Source organism: Microtus ochrogaster, linkage group LG9 (genome assembly GCF_000317375.1).
Source record: "Microtus ochrogaster isolate Prairie Vole_2 linkage group LG9, MicOch1.0, whole genome shotgun sequence".
Lineage (NCBI taxonomy): Eukaryota > Metazoa > Chordata > Mammalia > Rodentia > Cricetidae > Microtus > Microtus ochrogaster.
In genome coordinates this window covers 14094363-14103931 of record NC_022034.1, presented here as the reverse complement: position 1 = coordinate 14103931, position 9569 = coordinate 14094363, and positions in this window count along the sequence as shown.

Here is a 9569-nt window from a genome sequence, read left to right as displayed (position 1 = left end):
TATGGGGATGTCTCTGGGAATGTCTCTGCGGGGATGTCTCTGGGGGATGTTTGTATGGGGATGTCTCTGTGGAGATGTCTCTGTGGGGATGTCTCTGGAAATATCTCTGTGGGATGTCTCTGGAGACTATGTTTCAGACAGATTTGGGAAGCTGGCTCTTAGGGATAGGGAAAGGAGAAGCAGAAAGAATGGGTTTGGTTCCCAGAGCCCTGGCCTGGGTTCAGGATGTAAGCCGTCTTCAGTTGTTCAGTCTTTCCTATCCTCTGTTCTCTGAGCTCGTCCTTGCCCTAGGTTCACCCCAGAGGGCCGTACTCTCAGGCCTTTCTACACGAAGCCTGACCTGGTGAAGAGGGCAGACCTAGCAGCAGCCCCTCCGGAGTGCTGTGTGGATCTCCTCACAGTTTCTGCAAGGGCCCTGAAGGTGGCAGAGTGAGCAGGAAGCACTCTCCCTCCTAAGGCCAAGATGGCGTCTCTCATGCAACCCTCTCTCTGTCTGTGCTTTAAGCTTTTGTTACATTAGTGTGCGTGTGAATGGATGTGTGTAAATATTTGTGTACATGTGGAGAGGTCCGAGGACAACTTATGGACATTGACTGTTCTTTCATCATGTGGTCCTGGGGATGGAACTTAGGTTGTCAAACTCAGCAGCAAGCATCTCTGTCTGGTGAGCCATCTTGCTGGCCCCTCTCCATTTGGTTTCGGCAAGAGTGAGAAATAAACAAATGTCACTAAGGCGTAGGAGGCTCTATCTGGCACTGACTGTGGCGTCACACTGAATGGCTGCTGTTGATGTCCATGTAGCTAAGCAAGAGTATTATTAAAATTTACATAGTACGTCCCCTAAAAATGGTACACCCACAAAAGGAGAGAGCCAGCAGGTGAGCAGATGGAGCTACAAGGAAAAGGGTGGTCATGACAGTAAGGGCAGGGAGTTGCGCGGGGTTGGGGCGCACTGGGAAAACTGGTGTGTCCTGGGATAAAACAGTCCTCAAAAGCCCCCGTGACAGCGTGGTGGTGAGATGCTAGGGAAGCTGAGATGGGAAAGGTGTTTGGGGAGGCAGCATAAGGACTGTGGGAGAGTTTTGCTTGAATTAGTGCAGACTCACATTTTATGGGGTGGTAATAATGCAACAAACACACGCAGGGCATGCTTGGACAGAAGGGAGCGGAAGATCCTTAATGCAGCCTTTGAAAGGCTCTCGGGCTCCTTGTTGAGGCGTGAAACCAGGGCCGCCGCAGTTTAGGTTTGGACTGGCTGCCAAGTGCACATGCAGATGAGGGGTGAGGGCTGGACCCCGAGACCCTTTTCCTATGGAGTGCATGGAGCCATCCCTGTCAGTCATTTTTCAGGCAGAGAGGACTCAGGGGTAGATCACCTGGTGGAGGCAGAAGACGGCTGTGCATTTCAACACAGGTTTGTTCTGTAGTTAGTTCTTTGCTGGGTCTTAAAACTTGGGTAATTTAGACTGGGGATCTGGCTCAGTTGGTGTGAATTTCTAGCCAGGCATGCACATGGCAAGGCCCTAGGTTTATTCCCCAGTATTAATCAATCAACCAACCGATCAGTCAATGGGAATGGAATAGGGTTCTGTGTTTTCCCTGCTCGTCAGGAATAGCTCATTAGCACCGTGATAATTGTCAGTTTAGCCGGTGCTGGGGAGTTTGTATGGTTTTGCCCGCAGCTGAGTCCTGGCGCATCTGCTGGGTTAACAGCAACTACCCTTGTGTTGTGGGCACATTTTTAACAACCTGTTCCAAGCCCTGGGCTTTCTAATTGGTCCATTTATCAGACTGATTCTAATTTGAAATAATAGTCTTTAAAAAGAGCATTGATTTAAAAATGGTGTAGATGTTTAGCAGGAAAGGAAAATAGACTAATTAGCCTTCGCCCAAGCAAGATGCTTTCATTTGTAATTTTCTTTCTAAATTACAAAAAAACCCTAAGCAACAATGGCAATAAAACACCAGGCGTTTGCTCTTATATGGCAAAAATGTAGTTTAAACATAGGCTTTGATAAGAGACGTAACACGTTGCAGAGAGCTCTTTCTAGAAGCCAAGTGGCCTTGGATCATTTACTAGACACTTTCTCAGCGTCCGGCTTTCTCCTCTGTAGGTGAAGGTAGTGAGTTGATCACGGCTTTGGAATCCGAGAGTCTAAAGTTGTCCTCCACCAGGAAGAATACTACACTATCATATTGTGGCATAAAGCAAACCCTCCTAGCACGAATTTACCTAAAAATGCTTTTTCTCTCGTTATGTGGAGGAATACATTCAGAATTTTGTGTGGGCTGGGCATCCCTCCTACCCCTGAGCTACATCTTCAGCCCTTTTTTGTTAGTTTAAATAACTGGCTTTTTAAATTTTCCCAGTGGGGCTTGCACCCAGGGCCTTGTGCTTGTTTAGGTAAGTGTCCTACCACCGAGTTCCATCCCCAGCCCTTTGAGTATTATTATTATTATTATTATTAATTTTTAGCTTCAAGATAGATGCTAAGTAACCCAGGCAGGCTTCTGATGCTCCTACCTCAGCCTTCTGATTAGCTGAGACACAGTTCTCCATAAAAATTGATTATGACATTGAAATTAAGATGATATTAGTAAAGTGATCTTCAGATATTGTAATACTTCAGTTTTGAAAACATCAAAGCAACGATTGCGTAACTGCAGACTCAGTTTTTGAAGGACGGGCTTCTAAAACAAAATAGTCTGCTAAATAATAGCTATCAGACTGTGTGCTCTTACTGACTTTAATTATGTACCATATCACCATCTCACGACACTGGAGCCATGGTCTGGATCTAGCGTGAGATAACCCCCTCTCTAAGCCTACACCTAGTTCAGTCTGTAATGGACAGCTGTGTTTTTGTTGTCTGTTATAATGACAGGTGGATTCTTTCTTAAAAGTGTTTATTTATGTGTGTGTATGTCGGTGAGTGTGTGCACGCATGCCCACATATGTGGAGGTCAGGGGAACACTTGCAGGCGTTGTTTCTCTTCCCCATTACATGGGTCCCAGGGAATTTAGGTAGCCAATGTTGGAGCCAGGCACCTTTCCTGCTGAGCCATCTTTAAGGCCCACAGTTGGGCTCTTTAACAGCTCCAGTTTTGAGGTAGAGTTGGGAGTTTTATTCAGTAAAGTTAAGCCTAGGAATTACAGGGAAAGAGTCAGGAAAAGAAGCAAACAGATCAGAGCGAGTCTGGCTTCTCAAGACAGAGTAACAACAGCTCATCATACTAACACCCGGAGCTATGGCTTCAGCAACTCCTGAAGTTATAGCATAGGCTCAGTTTCTGAGGAGTTACCTGAAGAGTAACCATGGTTGCCTTGCGCAGAGGGTTCCCATTCTAGCCAACTCCACTGCCTGGACCTACATCTCCTATGTAGTTGCCCATCTCTCTTCATCTGTGTTGTTTTTATCCATTCTTACTAGAGAGTCCTGGTTTTCAATCTTCCTCCTGTGGTGACTCTTTAATACAGTTCCTCATGTTGTGGAGACCCCAACCATAAAGTTATTTTCATTTCTACTTCATAACTGTAATTTTGTTACTGTTATGCATTGTAATGTAAATATCTGTGTTGTTCAGTGGTCTTAGGCTACCCCTGTGAAAGGGTCATTCGATACCCCTCCAAAGGGGTCGTAACCCACAGCTTGAGAACCATGTGAAGGCACACTGTCTACACGGCCCAAAGGGCTCAGAGAGTGGTTGTCTGTCAGGTGTAGCCCGCTCCCCTCCATGCACTGGTGCCAGGGATCAGCTTGTCCAGTGCGAATGCCGAGCCCTGTGCCTTTGCCATTTTGTGTCCTTCAGCAATCCAGATGGGTTTTGTTCTCCTTAGAGAAAGAACAAGAACTTAGTAACTTACGCCGTGGCAAAATCACACTATTACTATGGAGTAGCCAGGAGTAACCTGGAAGTGAGGCCCAGATCCCAGGTTCCAAAGCCAGCAGTCTTTCTCCTAACTCACCGTGCTTTTCTCTAAGTCTATCTGTAACTTATTTTTGCCCTTTTCTTTTTTCGGCTGTTTTGCTGGTGCTGCTTTCCTCCCGTATATAAATGGCTACCAAAACCTCAATCCCTTAGAAAGAACTGAGCAAAATTATCTAGATGGAGTTGACAGGTTCGCTCTGTGCCATGTGTTTAAGAGGGAGTGGCCCCCAAAGATTAAAAAAATTGATGTATGTGTATATACTGACGTCATGGGATGCATTGGAGGTCAGAGGATGACATTTGGGAGTCGGTTCTCTCCTTCTGTTTTGATTACTCAGGGAGTCTTCTTTCTCCAGGCTAGCTGGCCTATGAGCACTCCCAGGAGAGTTTCCAGGTAGTTCTGTCTACACTCCCAATCTCACTATAGGAGTTTTGGGGTTGCATGTCCCATCATTTGGTGTGTCCCTGGGATAGAACTCAACTTGTCAGGCTCCTACCGCTCCTACCACTCCTACCTCAGCTGTTTGCCTGGTCTGGACTTGTGAGGAAGGTGGGCTGGGTAGAAAGAGGAAGAAGGGCACGAGAGAAGGATGTGCTTAACTATGTAGCATACCCATACAACATAGATGATGCAAAAACCAAGGCAGGATGTATGAAAACCTACAGTTAGTGTGTGCTATGGTGGTTTTAATTATGGCATGGGAATGTCACTGATTTTGTGACATGTTTATCTTAGTGTACTACCTGATATAGTAGATACTCACAGGCTTTGCTTTTTGAGGTGGTGTCCTGCTAAATTCACAGCTCATTATGACCTCGACCTTGGAGCCACAAGGGATATTCCTGCCTCTGCCTCACTTAAAAAGTTATTATTTACAACAAAAACAAGTTCCTGACTTTTTTTTAAAGAGTTAGTCATGAATGATGTGGGCACAACTTTCAGCTAAAAATGATTATATTCTTTCGCAATAACTTAGAAACATGGGGCATGTATGTTTCTTTGAAAAGCTAAACTGAAATAGTTCCTAATAAGCCAGAGCCGTGGTGCGTGGGGCCACCGGTTTCACACAAAAAGGCCAGTGACATCTGTGTGTAACTCACTGTGATGGTCAGCATTGTCAGTTTGACAGAATCGAGCATCACCTGAAATATGGGCATCTACGGGGGGCTTGTCTTGATTATGTTAACTGAGAGGCATCCACTGTGGGCATTACTATTCCCTAGCTGGGACCTGGATTGCGTGCAATCATCCCCATCTCTTTCCTTATTGTAGGTATACTGTGACCAGCCGCTTCATGCCGCCTTGACTTCCCTGCCATGATGAACCATACTCTTGAACTCTGAGACAAAACCCCTTTTTCCCTTAAGTTACTTTTATGATAGTATTTTTTAAAAAATCACATTAGTAGAAACGAAGACACCTGCTAGCCTTCTTCATATGTCTCTGGAGCTTGGAAATTTGTCCTTATTGGCAGGTGACTGTTAGGTGGGCAGGCTTTCTTTGGACCACATGCCCTTTGTGCCTATGTCCAGCAAGCACCCTCCAGGACCTAATTTGTCAGCCCACGTGATCGGCTGTAAAAGCCATGTTGACATAGCTGTCGTTGGCCTGCTGCAGAGTTGAGTTTTCATTATCAGCTCAACTGAGTCCCTCTCTGGGAGCCTGGGGACATGCGGTCCTCGGAAATGCTCTTGTATTAGTAGTTTTCTGTCGCCAGTAAATGCCATTGCCAGAAAGCACCTTTAAAGAAGAGTGAACTGAGACTTGCCGTTCCAGAGGGGCAGGCCAAAATGACAAGGTAAGCAGGCAGCCAGAGTTGGAAGCTGGCTGGTCGCTTTTTGTCACACAAGAAACCAAGAGAGTAAACTAGAAGAGGGGTTAAATGTAAGTCCCCAAATCCTTCCCTCAGTGATGTACTTCCTCTGGCAGGTCTCCATAAATCCCCAAAATTCATAACTTCCCTAGTCTGTGTTATCATATGAGGACCAAGTATTCAGATGCATGCCTCTCACCTAGATGGCAGCCACAATCTTTCTAGTGAGCAGGGAGTTCATTCCTTGAGACTTACAGAGGCCTCTTGAGTGAAAGCCAAGCTTTTAATACAATTATCGTCTCTTGGTGCTAACTGATGCCCAGAGACAATCTTAGAAACAGACTCAGGATGGCTGAGGGCAGGAGAAGCCAATATAATCAACGAAGATGTTGGGTAATTATTTGGTAGTGGCATTTGGGAAGGGAAGGCAGGGGTGTGTATCTTAGCACCTGCCATTTAATTGTGGACATTAGTTTAATTTTTGCAGCCTGCGCTCATGTTGAAGAAATGATTTCAGTTGTTATTTCTCATAGTCCTGGTGTGGGATGGATGAGAACATTTTGTGGCTTCAGAAAGGCCTGGAACATGGATGTTGGCTGTACAGTTTTAAGCCAGAGCCATTTTCTTCTCTCGGGGAGTCATTACTTGGGTGTGTTTTGTGTTAGAAGAAATTTGTCTGGATCACTGATTGTTCCAGAACATACTTCCTAAGGACATAAAAAAAAAATATGAGTGCAGATTCCTGGGCCAGCTTCCTCTAAGCTGTTGATTTATTCCTTTTATGGAACAGAAATAGGAGCCTAAAGAAGACCCTGTGGTCCTCTTCCATGTCAGTAAGTGCAATATTTCTGTACATTTTTCCAAAACCAGTGAATTCTGAGGTCTCACTACCTTCGCTTTCCAAATCTGTCCTTTCCTACCAGTGTGCAAATCAGCATCAGAATGTCTGCCTCACACCCTGGTGGCAACTGCGCATTCACCAAACAGGCTTTGCCATTTTTGTTTTATTTCTCTGGTCCTGGTGTACAGTATCTGGTTAGACTAGCAGATTGTAAAATTACTTGTGCCAGCTCCTTTCTCCCACTCCAGGTAAGTGATGTGATCTGTCTGTAGGATTGGTGTGTGTGTGACGCAAAGGCTAGAGAAAGATGTTGAGCGCCCTGCTAATCATTCTCTGTCTCAGTACCTTGAGAGGGCGTCTTGCCCTGCCTGCACTTGGAGCTCACCTGTTCTGTCTCAACAAGCTGGCTGGAAAGCCCTGGCATGTCTGTGTCTGCCCCGCATGTGCTGGAGCTACGGGCACATCCATAGCCACGCCAGTTGACAAGGGAGCATGTGATCTGTGATCTGTATGCAGGTTCTCAGGCTTGAGTAGGAAATATTCAAACCCACTCAGCCATTTCTCCAATCCCCTTGTTTGTTTTTTATCATCTTACTTCATTCCGAGATCCCCTGACATTCTGATTGGCTTTTGTTTTGTTTGTTTGAGACAGGGTCTCACTATGTTGGTCTTGAACGCACATAGATCTGCCTGCCTCTGTCTCCTGAGTGCTGGAATTAAAAGCTTGGGCCACCAAGTCTGTCTGGTGTGTGTGTGTGTGTTGTTGGGATGAGGAACACATGCACACACACGTGTGCATGCATACTGTGTGTGAAGAGGTCAGGGAACAATCTTATGTTGGTGTGTGTGTGTGTGTGTGTGTGTGTGTGTGTGTGTGTGTGTGTGTGTGTTTTGTGGATTAAACTCATTAGTAATAATCTCCAAGTTACCCACGTGCCTCAGTGTTGAATTAAAGAAAAGATATTTCCTCTTGGTACCATTTAACGAAAAGCAAGCCCAGATTAGAATCCTCTGCATCTCACTTCCCATGTCCACCACACCTGGCTACTTTTTAATAACTCCTTGTTCATATTTTGTGATATATATATCTTTTATCCGTTATGTGACTTACAAAGATGTTGTTCCTAGTTTGACTTGTAGTGTTTTCATAAAGAAAATATCAGGCTCAGATTTAGTGGGAAGGCAACATAATTTAATAAAAGGGTCCTGATTCAAAACTTAGGAACGCAGTAGCAAGAGTTCTGCCATGCACTGTAAATGATACTTTGAGCGCTTTTTTTTTTTTCCATGACTGAAAATCAGTATTTTAGCAATCCATCATCACGGGGTGGCCAACTGGTTGTTTAGACCACAGCCTTACAGCTTGCCCAAGGGTGGAGCATGTGTGTCGGTATATCCGTGTTGGTGCGTTTTTATGTGGCTATGGTGGACAGTGATACATACGTGCATCTAGCATTGTGCGCACATCTCCCACATTCAGATGGAGCGGTGAAGCCAAACGGCAGCTTCAGTGAACAAAACAGACATGGTGCAGGAGGATTTCCTTGGACTCCTGCCCTCATTATCTCAGGAAGACCCAGATTGGCTTGGGTCAGAGGAAAGACCAGTGTATACCTTGTGCGCCGTCAGTTGGTGTCTTTTAGCTTTGCAAAGTGGCCAATCTGTCTGGACAATAGCAAGTGATTTAGTAGCCTACAGTCTTGGCCATAGGGTTTTTGATAATTGGCAAATTTACCTCGCAATTTTTAAAAGTTCCTTTCATTCTTTATATTTAATGTTGCCCAAAAGATTTCCTTTGCCAGGATAGGCTGTTGGTGAATTTCAGACTAGGATCGCATACAGCACCTCCTACTTAAGGGTTAAGTCTGAATTCTAGGCAAACTTGAGAGTCTAGCTTTCCTCTTGGACATGAAAACTGCTTGGCTTAATTGTGTAGTCTGAGAAACGTTGAAAAACAAACCCTGATGTATTTAGGTTTATGGATCTGGCTTGCCTGTGCCTCAATTATGAATCGTGGATGTAGCTGGAACTGGAATTTGACGATTTGACTTCTCCGGAACTTTTGGTTTGGCCCAGAACCAAGTGGAGTGTGAGTGGGCCTGCGCCCAGCAGCGTGCCTCACGAGGGACGGGCGTCGGGAGGGACAGGAGTAATACTGTAGCCAACTGTTCATCAATGGAGCCAGAGGCTTGTGAGTAATTTGATGTGTAGGGTGGAGACGGGGTTTGAACATTAGAACTAAGTTACATAATTACACTGCATGGCCACGTGGCTAGTCACTTGTGTTCACCCCATTTGGAAAGAAAGGAGTCATTTGATAGAGTCTCCCTGGGTCTGATTCCTCTGGCTGCATGGAGTCCCAACTCACCTGGCCTCCCTCCCCTGATCTCCCATTATCCTTCCCCCTTGTTCTCATCCTTGCTCCCTCCTTCCTTCCCTCCCACCTCCAGAATAGGATATTAATAAGATTTTATTTTGTATAAATGCATTTTTAGTCCATTCTTTTTTCTTGTTTGCTTAGATCCAAGCTGTGCAAGGCCCGTGACCTTGTTATTTTTGAAGGAAAGCCATGAATGTGTTCTTGATACAGAAGCATCTCTCGCCCCTGGAGGGCTGAAGTGTGATTTTTGCCTCTGTGCTAAAATAATGAATTAACACACAGGAGGGGGACTGCTCTTTGGCTTAGAGACTCTGTGGGCATGAGCAGGCAGGCATTAGAACCCTGGGGTAGCGTTGTGTATTAAGTACCCCAGTACTGCTGAGGGGATGCTACTGACAGTGTTTGAAGACAAGGGGTTTCGGCCATATCTGGAAACTCTGGGAGACTCCACTCTGAAGCCCTTCCCATAAGCACAGGTCTCACCTCTGTCAGGTTCTTGTTTATTTCTGTTTCCTTAATTTTGTTGTTTATTATTGGAAACTGGGAAGGCCTGGGGCAAGGACAGATGGCAGACCTGAGTTTCTTTTTGCTTAAAGTGTGCTCA